The 24989-nt window shown below is 36.9% G+C and overlaps 1 protein-coding gene across 1 annotated transcript in view; it reads left to right on the top strand.

Annotated features, from left to right (window-relative positions):
* The window catches only part of CTNNA3 (catenin alpha 3), a 1597197-nt gene that overhangs the window by 1160989 nt on the left and 411219 nt on the right, over positions 1 to 24989 (top strand). The window lies entirely within an intron of this gene.

The following is a 24989-nucleotide window of genomic DNA, read 5'->3' as shown; positions in this document are numbered from 1 at the left end:
GTTTTTTCCAAGCAGATTCTACCAGACATTCAAGGAGATTAGTCTTTTACAAATTATTTCAAGACTAAGAAAGACGCAAAGTCCATGATTAAGTCTATCAGTGTAATTTTAACATCCACAGCAGTCAGAAATAGAACAAAAATTACAGGCCAATTTTATATATAAACATATATGCAATATGAAGTCCTTAAAAGGACTTAAAAGTTTTAATCTAAAATGGCCCGCACATGTAAAGAAACACATCATGACCAAGTAGGATTATCATTCTTAAAAATGATTATATTCATTAAAAGCCTGGTAGCTCTAGAATTTCTATATAGGAGAGGATTATGGCTCAACAGGAGGTTATAAAAACCACCACCAGGGGTAGTTGTGGTTGATGAGATTGTGAAGGGATTGAAGCTTTCCCAAGCCACTGTTAGCATAGCTAATTTCTTTTTTGCTTTTTCTTCATTTTTCTTTTCTTTCTTTCTTTCTTTCTCTCCTTCCCTCCCTCCCTCCCTTTCTCTCTCTCTCTCTCTCTCTCTCTCTCTCTCTCTCTCTCTCTCTCTCTCTCTCTCCCCCTCTCCTTCATCTCTCTGAGATTACATAGCAATTCTGTGGCTAGATTAAATGACTTGGGAAAAAAGCAAAGAGATAAGTACAATGGTAAGATATAAAAATAGCCTTTCTCTAGAACCAATCTACCCTAGAGATATGTATCAGAAAAATGAGTAGGCACAATTCGCTGTAAAATGGACTATCAATAACAGTAACAACTTCCTGTTTTTGAAAAAAAAATTAAAAAAACAAAATGAACATAATGTTGTACATGAAATAGAATAGACCTACATGAAAGAAAATCAATATTCTTCTGTTAGTAACTGATCAAGCCTTGATTTGAGAATCATATATGCTCTTCTCTTGTAAGAGGTACAGAAAAATAGGAGTGGTCTTGGAGAAAAACAAAGTTTAAATAATAGAAAATAGATTTAATGAGGCATCCATAAGAAATCAGACCTTTATTATTTAGCAAGGATTGATGGGGAGTAAACATTTTCAAGTGTCCTTATCAGTCTGATTTTGAGCAGTTTGTCGCCACCATTAAAAAAATAACCTGCTGCAAGAAGTCATTGACTATAACTAAAGTAGTAACTATAAAAGAAAGAGTGTATTTGTGTAATGGTCACCTCTAAAGATCAGTCGAGAAGTGGCAACATTGAACATTTATAGACAGCATGAAGTCAGGGCCCCCAGAAATGGCAATCTCTAGAAATTCCATTTGGAAAAAATACAAACCGTGCCCCACTTACTTCTGCAAAGAATTGGAAGCAGCAGGGTTCATTCAGCTTTGTATTTCTGAGCTCATTTTTTTTCTCATATCTATATCACATTTATCATGAAGCTCTTATGAATTTAAAGTCCCCTTTTGAATTAAATTGCCTAACCAGAGCACCATTTGTTTTGAAAATATTTATATATTTAAATGCTATAATAATCCTTCTGTTTCACCAATGAACAAAACAGGTGGAACAAATTTAAGAAAATAAGATAATTATTAGTTTTTCTCTTAATAGTGTAGTTTGAAGGAATAGACTGATTATATCAAGCAGCAGGACTTAGCTGTGAAGATTTGATGCATGGGGACTATTTTTCCACTTTCTTTTTCTGTATCTTCCCTTTTATATTTTAAAATTCTATTTTGGTAGATAAAGCTGTACCTATTGTTGATTATGGGTATCTGGACATGGAAAATCGCAATCAGACATAAACCTCTGAAAGAAAGACCTTGTGTTTTTGTTATTACAAATCGTCACTCTACATTATGGGACACCCAGGCAGTGCCATTTCTGTCTAACCTTCTAGATAATGGAATTTCGTGGCTGTTTAATCTTTTAAAGAAACATGAAGACTCCTGAGATTACATTTCCATGCCTTTGTAAATTGTACCTTACTAGTATTAAGATACAAGAGGATGCCTCTTCAAGCTTCATAGCTTGCACCAAATAATTAGTGGTTAATACCATTTTACCATTATTTGTTTTTATAAAAGTGGCAAAATATTAAAATAACTAATTCCCAGCTATGATTAAGGTCAATATGATTCAGCATAAAAATTTGGGGGAAATTCAGAAGAATGTTTGAAATTATTGAAATGTCTAGTGATATAAAACAGTTTTCTTTTTATTGAGTATGAAAATGAACGATATGACCTTCTTCTAGAGCAGGGCTTTTCCAGCTTGAAACCACCTGGGAGTCTTTTAAGACACAGATTCTGATTCAGTAAGTCTGAGATGGGGCCTGAGATTCTGCACATCTAACAAGTGCTTAAGTCATGCTCATGGTGCTGGTCAATACACCAGACATTGGTAGCAAGAATAGAGTGTAGAGGTTTGTAACCTAGGCTCCATGGAGGAGTCTCAAGGTTTGTGTGAAGTATATGATGTTGTGCACAGAGTGTGTGTGTGCATTTTCAAGGGAGAGTACCTGTAAGTTTTATCATATTCTCAAGACTTGTGTGACCTACCTCTCTATAAAGTCTTGATTAGTATTTCCTTAGTATGTTTCTTGTAGATGCTAGTCCTATAAGATAATAAGGTTGGGGTACTCCGTATATTTATCTTACTTTTGTATATTTAAAATAAATATTAATATGGTAAATATTTCAAGAAATCCTAAAGTTATTTTACCCACTTAACTTTCTTTAACCATGGCATTTCTTAAACTAGTAATGGAATTAATTCTTTTTCTCAAGTTTTACCAAATAATGTTCCATGAACATTAAAAAAGATATTGATTTACTTTAAACAAAGATTAATATGTAAATCTTGGATTTCCTTTCCACTGTTTTGTTTTGTCCTGATTACATGTGACTCACATTTGTTCATATGAACTATCCAGTACCCTAGCCTCTGAATCTCATGGCGTCTTCACTTCCGTTGATTTTTTTTCTTCAACACGATTATTAGCCACCCATTCCAGTCGTCAGTCTTAAACTTGATGACTCCCAATTGTTTAACATTAATCTCAACCTTGGTTTTGGCTGGGACTTGTATATCCCACTACTTGTTTGACATCTTCACTTACTGGCATATATGTATGAACATTTCAGAATTAACATGATCAAAAAAGACTCCTGATTTCCCTCTCTCTTCTAAAGCTACTCCTCTCCCAGTCCTATTCATTTCATTTAATAAGTACTTCCATTTACTCATTCCAGGTCAAGCCAGCAAGTAACAAATGGAGTAACTATGTGGGTAAAAGTAATAAATCCTGATTAACAGGAAGGTAGGGCTATGCTACATATTTGGCGCAGAGAATAGTAATGTCTGAAACTTGATGGATTTCTTGACACCTCTTGGTATTTTCACACCAAGATTTAATTTTTAAAAAATGGACAACTACAAGTAGATATGACCTGGGGAGGAAAGGTAACTAGAGGTTTGGACCTCTCAGGGATGAGTCAGGATCATCTCACCATACGAGCTGCCTTGATTAGCAGAGATGCTGGCTAAGGATTAGGAGAGAATAAAATGGATTATGGTAGAGACAATCATGAGTCTTGGTTACAACCCCAAGAGCAGCTACATTAGTGCAGGTTGTAATTCGTCTCACTAACTCTTTACATGTAAGTTACCCAGGACACAACACCAGCCAGGATCCCCCAGAGAAGCTATTCCTAGATATAGTGAATTTATGATAAGAAACAAGTAAATATGAGTGGTACAAGGGATAGACTGTAGTAGGTCCTGCAGTACTCCATCCTCTTTAGGGACTATGCAACTGTCCTTCAGCCACTAGGAATATCTGTTGCCAGTGTCTCATGGTTGTGCCCCTCACTGGGACTCACCTTTCACTGCAGGAAACTTCCTTTCCCAGAGTTATGCCGCCTCCCAAATGGTGGCCCGCAGTTAGGGACTGGCTTATATTTATATGAGCATATATTAACTCCTTGCTTCAATTTGGGAGAATTCTAATAGGCTCCAGAGCGCCTCAGAGTATCATTTGAGAGCTCAGTGGGTCCGCTTTTCATTTAGCAGAGTTCTACCTTCCTCATTTCTTTCTAGGTACATCTTCGGGCGAGTTCCTCAGCAAATCTGCATGCAGTTCCTCATGTACAAATCTGTTTCTTAGAACCAATCTAAGATATGCCCTATTTAAAATTATACCTCCACCATATTCTCTCTATTTATTTACCTAACTTTATTTTATTTACAGTATTTATCAGCATCAGAAGTTATTATACTTATCCATTCCCCCATTTTTTTGTGTTTGTTTTGGGTTTTTTTTTGTTGCTGTTATTCCTCTTTAATAGAATGTAGGCTTTCTTGGGTTGGTAACTTTGTCTTTCCTGTCTAGCACTGTGTCTCAAATACCAAAATTATTCTTAACTGATCTTGTAAATTCTTCTTAAATGAATTTGTGAACCCTGTATCTATATAAAAATCACTACAGAGTAATGATTACATTTATGATTATTATATAGAAAAAAGTTTTAAAAAAATACTTATATAAGTAATGTTATACATTTAATTTACTGATAAATTTTAGAGTTTTGACATATCAAAAGGAAAAATATGATCAAAGAAAAACAAAATCAAAATAAGTTAAGGAGTACAGGCATACCTCATTTTATTGTTCTTTGCAGATGTTGAGTTTTTTTTTTTTACAAATTGAAGATTTGTGGCAATCCTGCATAGAGCAAGTCTATAGGTGCCATTTTTTCCAACAGCATTTGCTCACTTTGTGTCTCTGTGTTACATTTTGGTAATTCTCTTCATGTTTCAAACAATTTTTTTTATTATTATATTTGTTATGGTGACCTGTGACCAGTGATCTTAGATGTTACTCTTGTAACCATGCTCATGTAAGACATCGAACTTCACCACAAATGTAGGATATGTTTTTGACTATTCCATCGACTAGGCTTTCCTTCATCTCTCTCTCTTCCCTTAGGCCTCCCTAGTCTTTGAGACACGATATTGAAATTAGGCCAATTAATAACCCTACAATGGCCTCTAAGTGAAAGGAGTAGTTGCACATCTCTCACTTTAAATCAAGAGCTAGAAGTGATTAAGCTTAGTGAGGAAGGCAAGTCAAAAGCCAAAATAGATGCTAGGCCTCTTGCACCAAACAGGCAAGTTGTGAATGCAAAGGAAAAGTTCTTGAAGGAAATTAAAAATGCTACTCCAGTGAACACACCAATGATAAGAAAGTGAAATAGTCTTATAACTGATATGGAGCAAGTGTGAATGGTCTGTATAGAAAATAGCCCCAACCTTCGCTTCAGCCAAAGCCTAATCCAGAGCAAAGCCCTAATTCTCTTCAATTCTCTGAAGGCTGAGAGAGGTAAGAAAACTGCAGAAGAAAAGTTTGAAGATAGCAGAGGTTGATTTATGAGGTTTAAGGAAAGAAGCTCTCTCTATCACATAAAAGTGCAAAGTGAAGCAGTCAGTGCTGATGTCGAAGCTGTAGCAAGTTACCCAGAAGATCTAGCTAAGATAATAAAAAAAGGTGGCTACAATGAACAACAGATTTTCAATGTAGACAAAACATCCTTCTGTTGGAAGATGTCATCTAGTAATTCATAGCTAGAGAGGAGAAGTCAATACTTGTCTTCAAAGTTTCAAAGGACAGGCTGACTCTCTTGTTAGGGCTAAAGCAGCTGTGACTAAGTTGAAGCCAAAGTTCATTTAACCATTCCGAAAATCCTAGGGCTCTTAAGAATTATGCTAAATCTATTCTGTTTGTCCTGCTTAAATGAAGCAACAAAACCTGGATGACAGCATATCTGTTTTCAATATGGTTTATGAATATTTTAAGGCCACTGTTGAGACCTACTCCTCAGGAAAAAAAAAATCTTCACTGACAATGCATCTGGTCACCCAAGAGCCCTGATGGAGGTATACAATGAGATTAGTGCTGTTTTCATGACTGCTAACACAACATCCATTCTGCAGCCCATGGATTGAGGAGTAATTTTGACTTTCAAGTCTTATTATTTAAGAAATACATTTCGTAAGGCTAAAGCTGCCATAGAAAGTGATTCCTCTGATGGATCTGGGCATAGTAAATTGAAAACCTTCTGAAGAGAATTCACCATTCTAAATGCGATTAAAAACATTTGTAATTCATCAGAAGAAGTCAAAATGTCAACATTAACAGGAGTTTGAAAGAAGTTGATTCTAATCCTCATGGATGACTGAGTGGTTCAAGACTTCAGGGGAAGAAGTAACTGCACATGGGGTGGAAATAACAAGAGAACTAGAATTAGAAGTGGAGCCTAAAGATGTGACTGAATTGCTGTAATCTCATGATAAAACATTAATAGATGAGGAGTTGCTTCTTATGGATGAGGAAAGAAAATGGTTTCTTGAGATGGAATCTACTCCTGGTGAAGATGCTGTGGAAGATTGTTGAAATGACAACAAAAGATTTAGAATAGTATCTAAATTTAGTTGATAAAGTTTGAGAGGATGGACTCCAATTTTGAAATAAATTCAACTGTGGGAAAAATGCTGTCAAACAGCATTGCACGCTGCAGAGAAATTGTTTGTGAAAGGAAGAGTCAATCAGTGTGGCAAAATTTACTCTTGTCTTATTTAAGAAATTGACACAGCACCCCGCCCTAACCTTCAGCAGCCACCACCCTGATCAGTCAGCAGCCATCAACGTCAAGGCGAGACCTTCCACCAGCAAAAAGATGATGACTCACTGATAGCCCAGATAATGGTTAGCATTTTTTAGCAACAAAGTATTTTAAAGTAAGGTTTGTACATTGTTTTTTTTTAGATGTAATGCTAGTGCACACTTAATAGACTACAGTATAGTGTAAACATAACTTTCATATGCATTGGGAAACCAAAAAATTTGTTACTCACTTCATTGCACTATTTATTTTGTTGCACTGGTCTGGAACCAAACCTGCAATATCTCTGAGGTGTTCCCGTATACTCAACAGCTCCATTACAATAAAAAATTTAGAGAACTTAGTCATGTACACACCATGTTTTATATTAATTTGCTTAATATTCTGGGCGATATTTTAAGTATCAATTAGTTTACTTAAGATACGGGGAAAGATTTAGTGACAGAGGATACCTGTTACTTACTGAAGGCCTACTTTTTTTATTTTTAACATCTTTATTGGAGTATAATTGCTTTACAGTGGTGTGTTAGTTTCTGCTGTATAACAAAGTGAATCAGTTATACATATACATATATCTCCATATCTCCTCCCTCTTAGGTCTCCCTCCAACCCTCCTTATCCCACCCCTCTAGGTGGACACAAAGCACTGAGCTGATCTCCCTGTGCTCTGTGGCTGCTTCCCATTAGCTATCTGTTTTACATTTGGTAGTGTATATATGTCCATGCCACTCTCTCACTTCATCCCGGTTTAACCTTCCCCCTCCCTGTGAACTCAAGTCCATTCTCTATGTCTGAATCTTTACTCCTGTCCTGCCCCTAGGTTCCTCAGAACAATTTTTTTTTAATTTTCTTTTTAGCTTCCATATATATGTGTTAGCATGTGGTGTTTGTTTTTCTCTTTCTGACTTACATCACTCTGTATGACAGTCTCTAGGTGCATCCACCTCAGTATAAAGAACTCAATTTCATTTCTTTTTATGGCTCAGTAATATTCCATTGTATATATGTGCCACATCTTCTTTATCCATTCATCTGTCAATGGATATTTAGGTTGCTTCCATATCCTGGCTATAGTAAACAGAGCTTCAATGAACATTGTGGTACATTAATCTTTTTAAATTATGGTTTTCTCAGGGTATATGCCCAGTAGTGAGATTACTGGGTCATATGGTAGTTCTATTTTTAGTTTTTTGAGGAACCTCTATACTGTTCTCCATAGTGGCTGTATCAATTTACATTCCCACCAACAATGCAATAGTTTTCCTTTTCTCCACACCCTCTCCAGCATTTATTGTTTGTAGATTTTTTGATGATGTCCATTCTGACCGGTGTGAAGTGATGCCTCATTGCAGTTTTGATTTGCATTTCTCTAATGATTAGTGATGTTGAACATCCTTTCATGTGTTTGTTGACAATATATCTTCTTTGGAGAAATGTCTGTTTAGGTCTTCTGCCCATTTTTGGATTGGGTTCTTTGTTTTTTTGATATTGAGCTGCCTGGGCTGCCTGTATATTTTGGAGATTAATCCTTCGTCAGTTGCTTCGTTTGCAAATATTTTCTCCCATTCTGAAGGTTGTCTTTTCGTCTTTTTTATAGTTTCCTTTGCTGTGCAAAAGCTTTGACGTTTCATTAGGTCCCATTTGTTTATTTTTGTTTTTATTTCCATTTCTCTAGGAGGTGGGTAAAAGATCTTGCTGTGATTTATGTCATAGAGTGTTCTGCCTATGTTTTCCTCTAAGATTTTTATAGTGTCTGGCCTTACATTTAGGTCTTTAATCCATTTAATCCATTTTGACTTTATTTTTGTGTATGGTGTTAGCGAGTGTTCTAATTTCATTCTTTTTCATGTACCTTTCCGGTTTTCCTAGCACCGCTTACTGAAGAGGCTGTCTTTTCTCCATTGTATAGTCTTGCCTCCTTTATCAAAAATAAGGTGACCATATGTGCATGGGTTTATATCTGGGCTTTCTATCCTGTTGCATTGATCTATCTTTCTGTTTTTGTGCCAGTACCATACTGTCTTGATTACAGTAGCTTTTTAGAATAGTCTGAAGTCAGGGAGCCTGATTCCTCCAGCTCCATTTTTCTTTCTCAAAATTGCTTTGGCTATTCGAGGTCTTTTGTGTTTCCATACAAATTCTGAAAATTTCTCTTCTAGTTCTGTGAAAAATGCCATTGGTAGTTTGATAGGGATTGCATTGAATCTGTAGATTGCTTTGGGTAGTATAGTCATTTTCACAATATTGATTCTTCCAGTCCAAGAACATGGTATATCTCTCCATCTGTTTGTATCATCTTTAATTTCTTTCATCAGTGTCTTATACTTTTCTGCATACAGGTGTTTTGTCTCCTTAGGTAGGTTTATTCCTAGGTATTTTATTCTTTTTTTTTTGCAATGGTAAATGGGAGTGTTTCCCTAATTTCTCTTTCAGATTTTTCATCATTAGTATATAGGAATGCAAGAGACTTCTGCGCATTAATTTTGTGTCCTGCTACTTTACCAAATTCATTGATTAGCTTTAGTAGTTTTCTGGTAGCAACTTTAGGATTCTCTATGTATAGTATCATGTCTGCAAACAGTGACAGCTTTACTTCTTCTTTTCCGATACGGATTCCTTTTATTTCCTTTCCTTCTGATTGCTGTGGCTAAAACTTCCAAAACTATATTGAATAAGAGTGGTGAGAGTGGGCAACCTTGTCTTGTTCCTGATCTTAGTGGAAATGCTTTCAGTTTTTCACCATTGAGGATGATGTTGGCTATGCGTTTGTCATATATGGCCTTTATTATGTTGAGGAAAGTTCCCTCTATGCCTACTTTCTGGAGAGTTTTTATCATATATGGATGTTGAATTTTGTCGAAAGCTTTCCTGCATCAATTGAGATGATCATATGGTTTTCCTCCTTCAGTTTGTTAACATGGTGTATCACGTTGATTGATTTGCTTATATTGAAGAATCCTTGCATTCCTGGAATAAATCCCACTTGATCATGGTGTATGATCCTTTTAATGTGCTGTTGGATTCTGTTTGCTAGTATTTTGTTGAGGATTTTTGCATCTATGTTCATCAGTGATATTGGCCTGTAGTTTTCTTTCTTTGTGACATCTTTGTCTGGTTTTGGTATCAGAGTGATGGTGGCCTCGTAGAGTGAGTTTGGGAGTGTTCCTCCCTCTGCTTTGTTTTGGAAGAGTTTGAGAAGGATAGGTGTTAGATCGTCTCTAAATGTTTGATAGAATTCACCTGTGAAGCCATCTGGTCCTGGGCTTTTGTTTGTTGGAAGATTTTTAATCACAGTTTCAATTTCAGTGCTTGTGATTGGTCTGTTCGTATTTTCTGTTTCTTCCTGATTCAGTCTTGGCAGGTTGTGCATTTCTAAGAATTTGTCCATTTCTTCCAGGTTGTCCATTTTATTGGCATAGAGTTGCTTGTAGTAATCTCTCATGATCTTTTGTATTTCTGCAGTGTCAGTTGTTACTTCTCCTTTTTCATATCTAATTCTATTGATTTGAGTCTTCTGTTCTATTGATTTGAGTCTTCTACAGAGTAATCTTGATTGTAGGTTTTTCCCTTTTATCACTTTAAATATGTCCTGCCACTCCCTTCTGGCTTGCAGAGTTTCTGCTGAAAGAGCAGCTGTTAACCTTAAGGGGATTCCCTTGTATGTTAATTGTTGTTTTTCCCTTGCTGCTTTTAATATTTTTTCTTTGTATTTTATTTTTGATAGTTTGATTAATATGTATCTTGGCGTGTTTCTCCTTGTATTTATCCTGTATGGGACTCTTTGTGCTTCCTGGACTTGATTGACTATTTCCTTACCCATATTAGAGAAATTTTCAACTGTAATCTCTTCAAATATTTTCTCAGTCGCTTTCTTTTTCTCTTCTTCTCCTGGGAGCCCTGTAATTTGGATTTTGGTGCATTTAATGTTGTCCCAGACGTCTCTGAAATTTTCTCAATTCTTTTCATTCTTTTTTCTTTTTCTGCTTCGTGGTAGTTGTTTCCACTATTTTTTCTTCCAGATCACTTATCAGTTCTTCTGCCTCACTTATTCTTCTATGATTCCTTCTAGAGAATTTTTAATTTCATTTATTGTGTTGTTCATCATTGTTTGTTTGCTCTTTTGTTCTTCTAGGTCCTTGTTATACGTTTCTTGTATATTCGCCATTCTATTTCCAAGATTTTGGATCATCTTTACTATCATTACTCTGAATTCTTTTCCAGGTAGACTGCCTATTTCCTCTTCATTTGTTTGGTCTGTTGGGTTTTTACCTTGCTCCTTCCTCTGCTGTGTATTTCTCTGTCTTCTCGTTTTGCTTAACTTACTGTATTTGGGGTCTCCTTTTTGCAGGCTGCAGGTTTGTAGTTCCCATTGTGTTTCGTGTCTGCCCCTGGTGGGTAAGGTTGTTTCAGTAGGTTGTGGAGAGTACTGGTGCCTGTGTTATGGTGGATGAGGCTGGATATTGTATTTCTGGTGGGCAGGACCACGTTTGGTGTTGTGTTTTGGGGTTTCTGTGAACTTATTATGATTTTAGGCAGCCTCTGTGCTAATGGGTGGGCTTGTGTTCCTGTCTTGATAGTTGTTTGGCATAGGGTGTCCAGCACTGGAGCTTGCTGGTCGTTGAGTGGATCTCGGTCTTAGTGTTGAGATGGAGCTCTCTGGGAGAGCATTTGCCATTTGATGTTACTTGGGGCCAGGAGGTCTGTGGTGGACTAGTGTCTTGAGCTCGGCTCTCCCACCTTAGAGGCTCAGGCCTGACACCCGGGCAGAGCACCAAGACCCTGTCAGCCACATGGTTCAGAAGAACAGGGAGAAAAAGAAAGAAAGAAAAAATAAATAAATAAATACAATAAAATAGAGTTATAAAAATGGAAAAAAATATTAAAAATTAAAAAATAAAAAGTAATAAAATAAATAAAAAGAAAGAAGAATGTAACCAAACCAAAAAACAAATACACCAGTGATAACAAGCACTAAAACTATACCAAAAAATAAGAAGCGGACAGTCAGAATACTAGGACAAATGGCAAAAGCAAAGCTATACAGACAATATCACACAAAGAATCATACACATACATACTCACAAAAAGAGAAAAAGGAAAAAATATGTATATATATTTAAAAAAGGGAAGAGAGCAACCAAATCTATAAACAGATCTTCCAATGATAATAAGCTCTAAATACTGAACTATGATAAACATAAAACCAGAAACTAATTAGATGCAGAAAGCAAACCCCAAATCTACAGTTGCTCCCAAAGTCCACTGCCTCAGTTTTGGGATGATTCGTTGTCTATTCAGGTATTCCACAGATTTAGGGTACATCAAGTTGACTGTGGAGATTTAATCTGCTGCTCCTGAGGCTGCTGGGAGAAATTTCCTTTTCTCTTCTTTGTTCGCACAGCTCTGAGGTTCAGCTTTGGATTTGGCCCCGTCTCTGCGTGTAGGTCACCTGAGGGTGTCTGTTCTTTGCTCATACAGGACAGGGTTAAGTTAGCAGCTTATTAGGGGGCTCTGGCTCACTCAGGCGGGGTTGGGGGGGAGGGAGGGGTACAGAATGCGGGCCGAGCCTGCGGTGGCAGAGGCCAGTGTGACGTTGCTACAGCCTGAGGTGTGCCGTGTGTTCTCCTGGGGAAGTTGTCCCTGGATCACGGGACCCTGGCCGTGGTGGGTTACACAGGCTCCCCGGAAGCGGGGTGTGGATAGTGACCTGTGCTCACACACAGGCTTCTTGGTGGCGGCAGCAGCAGCCTTAGCATCTCATGCCTGTCTCTGGGGTCTGTGCTGATAGCCGCGGCTCGCACCCGTCTCTGGAGCTTGTTTAGGCAGTGCTCTGAATCCTCTTCTTCATGCACCAGGAAACAATGGTCTCTTGCCTCTTAGGCAGGTCCAGACTTTTCCCGGACTCCCTCCCAGCTAGCTGTGGTGCACTAGTCCCTTCAGGCTGTGTTCACGCAGCCAACCCCAGTCCTCGCCCTGGGATCCAACCTCTCAAGCCCGAGTCTCAACTCCCAGCCCCGCCTGCCCCGGCGGGTGAGCAGACAAGCCTCTCGGGCTGGTGAGTGCTGGTCGGCACTGATCCTCTGTGCGGGAATCTCTCTGCTTTGCCCTCTGCACCCCTGTTGCTGCGCTCTCCTCCGTGGCTCTGAAGCTTCTCTCCCACCACCCTGTCTCCACCAGTGAAGGGCCTTCCTAGCGTGTGGAAACCTTTCCTCCTTCACAGCTCCCTCCCACTGGTGCAGGTTCCATCCCTATTCTTTTGTCTCTTTTTTTTCTTTTTTCTTTTGCCCCACCCAGGTGCGTGGGGAGTTTCTTGCCTTTTGGGAAGTCTGAGGTCTTCTGCCAGTGCTCAGTAGGTGTTCTGTAGGATTTGTTCCACATGCAGATGTAGTTTTGATGTATTTTGTAGGGAGGAAGGTGATCTCCACGTCTTACTTCTCCACCATCTTGAAGGTGCCCCTGAAGGCCTACTTTATACCAGACAGAATTTTAAGCACATAAACACATCTTTTTAAATTTTCAAACAGTATTTGCAAATATGACATTATTATTTGCAAACTGACAGAAGAAATTGAAGTTGAGAGAAGCTAAATATCTGCTTAGGGTAACATATCCTATAAATTAGGTAATTCAATTTAATACTTTCTTCCGCTTCAAAGTCCGGCAAGTCAACATGTTTATTTTCACCTCCTTGCATAATCTTACTTGAAGAATGGCATGGCATTTGGCTGTCTGTAATCCACCAAAATTGTGTAGAGAAAGGAGCCCAAACCCTAGGAGTCATGAGACTGGGATTATATTCTCAGGTCTGACAGTTATGAACTATGCCATCTTGGGTGATTCACCTCATCTGTTAGACCTCTGTACTCTTATGTACATAAGAAAAAGAAAACTCAATTATCCTTAGTCTAGCTCATCCTAATTGTTTACCAACAGAGTAAGCTTTGGGAAACACAGGCAGTTTAAGGCCTGCACTAGGCTTAGAAGGGATCTTGGAAACACAGTGCATATTCCAGATGTGAGAAGTGCCACTCTGGCAGACGTAACATAGTATCTGCTGACGGTAGAAAAAGATACAACCTGAAAATATGGGCAAATGATCTGTGACAAGAATGTCCTGACAGTGATTAATTATTCTAGAAGGCAGAGGAAACATAGTGACAGAGAACCAAGGTGCAGGTAATATGTGGAGAGGTAAAGGGAAACCACAAGGGAAGTCTGTCAGTACTTTGGATGCTCTCAGCCCAAGGGCTGAGGATCAGAGGTAGAACCTCATTCTAGAGGAGAAACTCTACCAGATAAAGACATGGGGCCAAGATGCAGAAGCCTAGGGCCTGACATCAGAGTAAGACTAGCGTACTCTTGACTTGGTACTGGGTTGCAAAGTTAACCCTATGTTCTCCTAGAGCTAGGCTTGGGTAGGTCCCTAAAGTATGATGGAACTGCTGGATGGAGGAGAGTGGTCCTATCTTCAGATAAAGATATTCTCTGAGGAGCAGGCGAGTCTGGGATCTTGACTCCAGCTGAAGGATAATTATTTTCACCAAAGTTTATCCCAAGGCCAAGGCTGATCTTTTTCTTTTTGATCTGATTCTTTAGGCAGAGTCATTCCTCAGTTGTCTCACTGTAGCATTTTGTAATTAGGACATTCCCTTTAGGAATTAAAAAAAAAATACAAATGTATTTATCTGTATGTCCTTTGCCTATTTTTAGTACAGATTACTTAATCAGAGTAGCAGGGAGCAATTCAGGCTACTGAAGGAGTGGAAAGAGGTAGTAAGGAAAGAAAAGTGGGAAAGATCTGGGGCACTCAGTGCTTCCTGAGTTTGGAGGTTTCCAAGGTCAGAACAGATTGATTCAGAGCACTCTAAAAGGGCTTACGTAGGAGAAGCTAAACAAAAGAGAAGGTCTCTGATTTGAATTTTGTATAATTAGGTTTTAGACATTGCATTTTAAAGTTTTGGAGTGAGACCTATTATCATTTTAGAAGGAGAACTCTCAATCTTAAGTCTTGCTTTGCTATTTTTATACGCAAACCAAATGTCTCTATAGTGACTCCAGCTAGAAGACAGTGATCTAGTATATGGTTATGGGCTCACTGCTATCGAACTTATATTTTGAGCTCTGATTTCTCAAAGTGTTCTCAAATCAAATTCTACAAAATCAAATGTGGTGAGATGTTTTATATCTATCACACTGCACCAGTGTGTCTAGCTGTACCATTTTACTGTGATTATATTATCTCTCCTGGTCTCCCCACAGGAACTACTAAAACTAGAAGAACCCCAAGTTCATTCATGACCCTTTTGTGCATTCCTTGTTGTGGCTAGGAAATTCTGTGTAGAATTTAGATTGAAGAGGATGAGATGAGTTTAGGTGTGAGTTCAGGAAGTGTATTAGGTGGGCCAAGAGCATGAAGTGAAGTTAGGGCAACATAAATTCTCATACCCAGAAAATTTCCCTTTGGCCTCTTCTCATTATTCAAACTTTCCCAGGGCTTTCCCATTTGAAGCCACTCATTAACCATGTTTCTAGATACAAGCTAACTATCTGGTACATAAGAGACACACAGAATACCCAGAAAATGTCAATAGAAGTAAATTTGATACAGTCATAATTAGGTTGATGAAATAGTGCCAGGAATTCCATAACTTTGTTTCGGAATAATGTTAGAATAATGTGCTCATTAGCAAAAGAGAAATGCCAAGGAATTCTGAGGTTATTTTGTATATTCTGTTTCCACTTTAGGGTCAGAAGTCCATTGGCAGTGTCTGTTCTGATGTGTCAACAGTGTGAGATATGTGTGTTTGTGGCTTGCTTATATAGGTAAGGAGTAGTGAGGATAACTCTGTGATTGAAAAATATCTCCCCATTCCAGTCTGCGAATTACACATTCATTTTCAGTGAGTTTACCACACTGTTCTTTTAAAAGGTTTAATGTACTCTTGAAACATCTGAATTACAGTCATTGACATTTTAGTTTGAATTTCTTTAATCCACACGTTGATTGCCAAGGTCATTTTTACTAAAGAATAAGAGTATTATTGAAAGAATACATAGGGAGTGGGAGGGATATTTATATATCAGGGGGATCTCTGTGGCAGGCCTAGGTGGTATATTTTGGAGAGCTTAAGAACAATTAAAATTTGGGTTTTGGAAGAAGATACATTAGAAAGTGACATAAAGAAAGAAGGACATTGAAGTGAATCTTTGTTCACTTCACAGTCTTTTCTGGTCCTTTGTGCCAATAAGAATGATCTGGGGGCTTCCTCTGTTGTGTGTGGTGGAGCTTCTAATTTGAGAGTAAAAGATAACATGTACTTTATCAAGAGAAAGAAATGGTTGAATGAACTATAATTTTACATTTGAGGGAGGAAGAAACCACCATTTGAAAAATGAGAAATATATACAATTGGAAATTTATTAGAAAGTAATTTGAAAGTGTTAAAGTAGAACTGTAAATAATGAGTGAAAACATTTTTGAATATCTGCAAGTTGTTAAGAGTGGTCTTCTGGCTTCAAATAAATGTATGCCTAGTATCAAAGCCACAACTAATTAAAGAAATAAGAGAAAGAAGGAATAATCAGGTATTAGGAGTGATCTAAAAAGCAGCAATGTTCACAGAATTTCTTTAATTCTTATTATTATCAATGCTAAGTATTCCTCCTACATTATGTGATATATAAGTCCATCCATTTGATATGTGCATAGGCTGCTTTAAAAATGGAGTGGGGAAGTAGTAGTAAATGCCACTGAAATGTGGTTTTTAGGTGTGGTTTGGGTAGGGTTGAGAGTACCTAATAAAAATGATGAATTGACTCAAATCTTCCTTTCCTGTTTTCTATGTTTTAAGCACAGTTGTTTAAATTCCCTGTATGGTTAGAATGCATGCCCTTTTAAGAAAGCATTCACTGAAAGTAATTGGATGTTTTCCACTCTCACATAAATCTGCTAGTAGGTGTTTGATGTTCTTGGAAAGTCAGATGACAGACATTCATTACTATCAGAGGGGCCCTTTAAAGAGCAAATTCACAGTTGTTTAACAAAACAGCAATTTAATGAGTTCTAGATAAAGTCCTTTGAAAGAAAATTTTATTCTGAAAGCTTTTAAACCTCAAGAAAGTAAAGCATATCAACACAATCTACATTTTCTGTGACGGAGATGTGTGCTTATTTCATTGAATTGGCATGGAAAACTTACGTATACATTACTTTTAATAACATAATTATACTAAAGTAACAGCATCAAGAAGTGATTTAGAGCAAAAGCTCTTGATGTGAACTTCCTGGGTTCAATCCCAGCTCTACCACTTATCAGTATTTGAACTTGGAATAAGCCATTTGATTACTGTTTGCCTTTGTTTCTTTGATAAGAATAAGGGTAATAATAGTAATTATTTATTTGTGTTCTTTGGACAATTAAAGGAAATTCTAATATACAAACAATACACATACCAGTATATTGTATGTACTTGTTCCTTGTATATATGTATGTATCTGTACATACAAGTACTTGTACATGTGTTTACTTGTATACACATATATACCTTAAACATACAAGTAGGGTTTTATTATAACTGTAATGGCTTTTCTTTATACAGTTTCAGGTTTAAATATCTGAAGATTGATACAGAAAACAAAGTCACATTACTATTGACTTTTTCCCTGTCACACTGGAAACCCATACAACAAAGCTTATAGATCTCACATATAAAGTAAATAGTGGAGAGGAAAATACCCTTCAATGGAGATAAAAGCCCCACAGTATTTTGTATTCCATTCTCATTCTGTCTTAATGAAGGAGAGTGACTAAAGATGAAGAAATGAAGGATTAAAGCATCTCAATCATTACCTCTGCATCACACCAATGGGTCATAACTCCTGTCTATTCTTTTTTTTTTTTTTTTTTTTTTTTTTTGGGGTATGCGGGCCTCTCACCGCTGTGGCCTCTCCCGTTGTGGAGCACAGGCTCTGGACACGAAGGCTCAGCAGCCATGGCTCACGGGCCCAGCCGCTCCGCGGCATGCGGGGTCTTCCCGGACCGGGGCTTGAGCCCGTGTCCCCTGCATCGGCAGGCAGACTCTCAACCACTGAGCCACCAGGGAAGCCCACTCCTGTCTATTCTAAATGCTGACCCTCAAAAGGGGAGGCAGGCCTTCTTTGGGGGTCAGGAGGATGCATATAGTTGGAAAACATTCCTCAAAATGATTCTCGTATGTTCTCAGTTTCTTTCCCATTTAGATTAGCTGCCATTAGATAGTGTCCTTTTCTTGTTCTTCATGGAGAGATGATACTGCAGATAACACTTGCAGAAAAAATGTTTCTTTGCCTCCCCAAATCATGATGTTGGATAAATGTCTCATTCTACTGTGTAGTAAAAGCTAAAAGGTTAAAATGTCTATTTAGGCAGAAAAGTCAGTCTATAAAAATGCTGCTTTCAATATGTAACCAACACAGACCTGGTGGTTAGTATGGCTAAAAGGAACAGGTGTAACAAATCCAGTCACCAATATTCTGACCAGCAGAGAGAGTTTGTGCAAATTAGAAAGACGGGGGGGTTTAGTTTGAAGCCTGTTTTAAGAGATAGCTTGCCAAGAAAAATAACAACCTTGCAAGCCAGCGTGGCACAAGGCAGGAACACAGGTCATCTGAGTCCAGTACATTTTAATGTACTACTCAAATGTAGAGTGCAGTGAAAGAATAAGAAATGTGATAGTAGTGTTACGCAGAGAAGGGTGGTGGTTCCAAAGAAAATGTCCCAGAGGTATCTATATGGTTTTGAGTTGTGTAATGTGTAGGAATTCCTTCATCACTCATACATAAAGAGAAGAACATTGGACACAAATGGTTGCAAGAGCATTAGTGAGGGTCAATCTAATATAGTTCAGAAACACTCTTCATGGCTGGAGAGACATTATCACCTCCTTAAGGAGGCAAAATAAGTAGCAAACACTTGAAATTAGACAAACTGTTTAAAGTTAATTAATAAAAATTCATTTAGAGATCATCTCACTAGATACTTCTTTTTAAGTAATTCCTTGATTAATTGAAATAATAACGCTATGATTTATTAAGTATATATTATGCAGCAAACATCAGCCAAATCGTTTAATATAAATTACCTAATTCAACATCACAACCCTAGGTTTTCATATGGAACATTCTATCAAAAAGTTTGATTAGGTCTAAGCTAGAGCTGTGTAGCAAGAACTGAAACCAAGTCAAGACAGCCAAGACTTTTAAAATATATAATTACCGTTTACCTTAAAATTAGCAGAGTGCCCAGTGCATAATAGAAATCCAGTAAATAATGTGCTAAGTATATGAATAAAATATTATACAGTACCTGTCTTGCAAATAATATTTCAGGTCTGTTATTGTTGATATATTAACATATTAATAAAGAATATAATTTGTAAACTAATTAATAAAGAATGTAAGAAAATACCAATGTACAGTGTTTGTTCATTTTAACAAGTTTTATTGAGTGTTTATTATATTTTTGACACCAATCTTGGTTCTGAAGCTTCAATAGATGAGGAAGAAACAGTGTTTTTTCCTCGAGGAGCTCATAATCTAACAGGGAAACAAACAAGTAAAGAGAGATATGAACAGCCAGACCATTAATAAGCTCTATGCATCTAATCAATAGTTTTGATAATCAAAAATTCAAAAAATTAAATTCAGTATGTTCTTTTTAAAGCTATGTACCTCTTAGATTGGTAATTACCTTCTTATGTTCCCTGAATTATCAGTAACATTAAATATAGTATGAAATGATAACAACCATTCTGTTAATCAGATGAATTATATCTGAGGTACTCCAGGCTCATGTGAGATGAAATCAGTTACTCTTTTGTTTAGAAGTGTTTTAATTGCCTCTTTAAATGTACTTCCAAACTGAGTAATGATAATATGTATATTGAACGTTTTCCACTTTTGAGTGTTTTTCCCTCAATACTGGGATCAATAAATAAGTAAATGATGATAGGGGAAAAGCTTCTTGAATAGGGAAAAGCCTTCTTGACATTGGTATGGGCAATGATTTTTTGATTATGAACCGAAAATCACAGGCAGCAAAAGCAAAACTAGACATATGGGATTGCAAACTAAAAATTTTCTTCGCAACAAAGGAAACAATCAACAGAGTGAAGAGACAGTCTGCTAAATGGTAGAAAATATTTACAAAACATATATCTGGGGCTTCCCTGGTGGCGCAGTGGTTGAGAGTCCGCCTTCCGATGCAGGGGACGTGGGTTCGTGCCCCAGTCCGGGAAGATCCCACATGCCGCGGAGCGGCTGGGCCCGTGAGCCATGGACGCTGAGCCTGCGCTTCCGGAGCCTGTGCTCCGCAACGGGAGAGGCCACAACAGTGAGAGGCCCGCATACAGCAAAAAAACAAACAAAACATATATCTGATCAGGGCAGGGATTAATATTCAAAATATATAAGGGACACAACTAAATAACAAGAAAACCAATAACCATATTTTTAAATGGGCAAAGGACTTGAGTAGACATTTCTCAAAAAAAAGACATACAAATGGCCAGGTGATGTATGAGAAGATTATCAACACTACTAATCATAAGGGAAGTGCAAATCAAAACCACAGTGAAATATTACCTCAGACTTGTTAAAATGGCTGTCATCAAAAAAGACAAAAGATAAGTGTTGGCGAGGAAGTGGAGAAAAGGGACGCTTGTACACTGTTGGTGGAAATGTAAATTGGTATGGCCATTAAGAAAAACAGTATGGCGATTCCTCAAAAAATTAATGATAGAACTACCATATGATCCAGCAATCCCACTTCTGGGTATATATCCAAAAGAAATGAAATTAGGATCTCAGGGAGGTATCTGTTCTCCCATGTTCATTGCAGCATTATTCACGAGAGCCAAGGTATGGGAACAACGTAAGTGTGGGTCAACAAATGAATGGATAAAGAAGATGTGGTGTATATATATATATATATATATATATATATATATATACACAGAACATTTATATATATATACATATATGCAACGTATATACAACTATATATATATATATATATATATACACACACACAACATTTATTCAGCCATGAGACAGGAGAAAATCCTGCCATTTGTGAAAACATGGATGAACCTGGAGGACATTATACTAAGTGAATTAAGCCAGACAGAAAGGCAAATACTGCCTCCTATCACTTATATGTGGAATATAATTTGTTTTTTAAGTTGAACTCAAGTATGGAGAATACTGGTTACCAGGAGCTGGTGAGATGGGGTAAATGGGAAGATGTACTTTGTAAAGAGTACAAAGTTGCAGTTATATTGAATGAATAAGTCTAAAGATCTAAAGTACAGGTATGATGACTGTATTTAATAATACTGTATTGAACACTGGAAAGATGCTAAAATAATTGATTTCAGGTGCTTTCATCACACACAAAAAGATGATAACTGTGTGAGGAGATATGTTAATTAGCTTGACCATAGTAATCATTTCACTCTATGTATATGAAATCGTGTTGTGCATATTAAATATATACAAGTTTTATTTAAATGGATGAATTAAAAGGATAATAATAAATACCTTTTGCTTAAATTAAATTAGGTGAGTGAAAAAATTAGGTAAGTGAATGGATAGTTTGAGTTCTATTTACCACTAGAAAAATAAAAGGACTAATTTAGGAATGGGACTGGTTTGCAAAAGTAAAATCAAAGTACAAACATTAAATAATACAGTTAACCCTTGAACGATTTGGGGTTAGGGTTGCCAACCCTCGTGCAGTTGAAAATCCACGTATAATTTTACAGTGGTCTTCCCCTCTCCCTCTGTAGCTGAGGTTCCACAACCACAGATTGTATAGTCTCGTATTACTATTTATTGAAAAAAATGCACATATAAGTGGACCTATACAGTTCGAACTGATGTTCTTTAAGGGTAAGCTGTATTTGGTTGCTTACTAGATGCCATGTACTATGTTTTTTATGTATATTTTTAGTTAATCTTTACAACAGTCTCAGAGATTGTTAATCTTATTTATTCCATATTATTAATGAAGAAACTAAGGCTTAGGGATATTGTTTTTTCTAAGTTTATAGAACTAGTAAGTAGAAGAGCCAAAATTATAATCTAGGACTCTGACAATAAGGCCACATAAATCATTTGTGCTTTAATGCCTCTGTGTCTTATTGCTGCCCTATGTTTTGTTGTACGTTGTTGTCTTTTCAGAATGATGGTAGTCCCTGATTTTGGATGCAGAATATCCCAGAGGTTTTTCAGCAGTAGGTGACAGTTTTCTTCAGATGATGGCATAGATCTATGGTATGGCAGGGTAGTGAGCAAAGAAATTCTGCATTTTGGCTTCACATATTTATAAGAGATGACACTTTGATGATGTCATGTCTAAGGTTTGATGTAAATAATAAGTATGAGAAAAATAGTCCAGTTCTTATTTAAGTCTTTAAGTCTTTTAATATCATTTTATACTATTGTATGACAACCCCACTTTTTCGCACATGTACCACATGCCAAAATTATGATGAATACGAGGTGTCATATGTTTGAATTTACTTCTCCGTGACTGTCAAAGTCAAAGTTTTGTGTTTATCATTTCAATTAAAGTATTTTATACCTCCTGTGGGGTTTTTTTGTATTAAAATGATATTGTTCTAAATGATCAGCTTTTTTTTTTTTTTTTTTTTTTTAATACTGAGAACTCTAGAGCAGAAGATACAGGAGGCAACCAGATGCAGGAAAAGAAGATAAGTCAGAGCCCATGGATACATAGCACTGACAAAATATTCATGGCCTATTTTGACTCAGGTGTTTTATTGGTGTAGATAATACTATAAAAGAAAACAAAACGTATGCCAACTTTCTGAAATTGTTTGAGGAGAGCAAGGGTAATTATAGTCCTCCAAATTATTATGTTTCAGCTAATATTAAGCAACAAGTTAGACCACTAACCCTGCAAATAAGCAGTAAAATAAAGAGCATAGGTAAGAATGAGAATTACTATTTGCAACTCAACAAACATGATTGGAAAAGGACATAAAATGGAAAAGGCAACAAAAGGAAAATTAAAGGAAAACGAAATCAGACCAGCTGTTGTGAATCTGTTTTTCGTGCGCAGATGCTTAAATGGGAGGAATGGCCTTCCAGGCAAGGTTGCTGAGATAGTAACACTGAATTTGTTCAAGATGGTTTGATTAGATGGTCTGACAGTAGAGGTTTAAAACTGAAAGAATAAGCTGTTGTAGGCCAACTGGGCTGTTTGCACTTTTTTTAGAAGTTTCATATCTTTGTTTAAGATCTTGAACAAAGATGATATTTTTCTGCTTTTTATGTAGACATAGCATCAAAAAAAAAACACAATCTGTTTGTTTCACATTTTTAGGAGGCATTTTAACAGCTTACCTCTTATTACTATCAGCAGTTTTTGCTGTCATATTACTTTTCTTCCTCATTTTATTATCATCAGCCTCATTACGGTACCTCCACTAGCTTCCCCTACTGTGATCTTTAGTATATGAATGTTTGTGTCATGTGCTACTGTCTTGCATCATGTTTGAATCTTGGCAAAAATTTCTTTTAACTGCAGTATTTTGTAGATAGATTGTACTGGTCCAATGCAGTTATTGTAATTGTTGGACATGACTGCTCTTTGTGCTGATTTTTACTTTGGAAGTTTCTGTATGATACAAAAACTTGTTCTTAAGCACAGAATTGGGGAAAAAAGGAACTAATTTTTTTTAATCTTTAAATAGAAAGTTTTAAAATGTCCATGCCTCTCTTTTCCTGTATTGAATCTAAGCTGAACTAAGATGTCCACACACAAAGGACATGGATTGTACTTTGCAGGTTATAAAAGGAGCACCTAAAAACAATTAAAATGTGCAAAGAAAAAAAAAGATGTTAACAATAAATGAGCTAATGAAATAATATTTATAAATTGGTTATGTAACATAAAACTCTCCCACTAAAATACCTTTTAAATAATTCTTCAGTTTTTATACAGGTATCACGCTAGCAATTAATAGGACAGAACATCAGTTACTTGTCTTCAAATTCTCGTAGTTAGAGCCATTAGAGACTATTGATCATATACATATCATTTTGATAGGAAAATTACTACACCCCTACTTTCACAGTCATCAAGGAACATGTAAATACACAATGAACTTAAAAAAGACCAAGACATACTTGCTGGATCAATCTGATCTTAAGGGAACAATCCATGGTATGTAATGCAACGATGTACATAGAAAGAGGAAGTGCACTGTAGGAAAAGGAAATGGTTTAGCTACTCTTACCCATGTACACTATGACACTAATCACGTTTCTTGTAGTTAAGTTAGGTGCTCTTTTCTGTCATTAGACTGTGAGTTCTTTTGAAGCAAAGACAATGAGTTATTTATCTTGTCATCTCCTTTACCCGGCAATATATCTAGTGGTAGGAACTCTGTAAATACTCATTGAATAAATGAATTTTTAAAAATACCACTTTACAATTACTGCTAGTTTTCAGGCAGAAAGTTGAGAGAGAGGAAAAATAATCCTGGAAGAACTAATGATATTAGTTCTTGATATTAGGGGGCATCAGGCATATATTTACCTTAGCAATATATAGTTCTTAACAATTGGTGTGTGCTTAGTCATCTAAATTTTACCTATTGAGGTTCACTCTTTAATAACGCTGTTAATTAAAGATAGAGTATAATTTGAAATGGTAATCATTAAAATGATGAAACTTATGTATTATGACATATAGTATTATTTTACAAAAAATAAATAAATAGGGCTTCCCTGGTGGCGCAGTGGTTGAGAGTCCGCCTGCCGATGCAGGGGACACGGGTTCGTGCCCCGGTCCGGGAAGATCCCACATGCCGCGGAGCGGCTGGGCCTGTGAGCCATGGCCGCTGAGCCTGTGCATCCGGCGCCTGTGCTCCGCAACGGGAGAGGCCACGACAGTGAGAGGCCTGCATACTGCAAAAACAAAACAACAACAACAACAACAAAACTATCCCTCTAAGTATGCTTAGATGATATTTCATGCCCAGTTAAAATTAATGTGAAAACTTGTAATGCATTCAGGTACATAATATTATAAACAATCTTTTGTACCATTTTATAAAATTTAGAAAATATTTTAGACCTATAATTTCTCCTTCCCATTGTACATTTGGGGTAGCTGAATAATATAATTATAGAATAACCGTATTTTAAAGCCAGATGAGACCTTAGCATTTCTAGGACCTTAGTAGGTGGGATAAACTTGATTTCAAGCTATGGCTCAATTACTGTAGCTGTGAATTTTGGAATGGTACATTTCTGCTCAAAGCCTTGATTTCTTCATCTTCAGAACTGATA

Source organism: Phocoena sinus, chromosome 16 (assembly GCF_008692025.1).
Source record: "Phocoena sinus isolate mPhoSin1 chromosome 16, mPhoSin1.pri, whole genome shotgun sequence".
In the NCBI taxonomy this organism is placed as follows: Eukaryota; Metazoa; Chordata; class Mammalia; order Artiodactyla; family Phocoenidae; genus Phocoena; species Phocoena sinus.
Note: the sequence above shows the minus strand (reverse complement) of the source record. Positions and strands in the feature narration are given on the sequence as shown.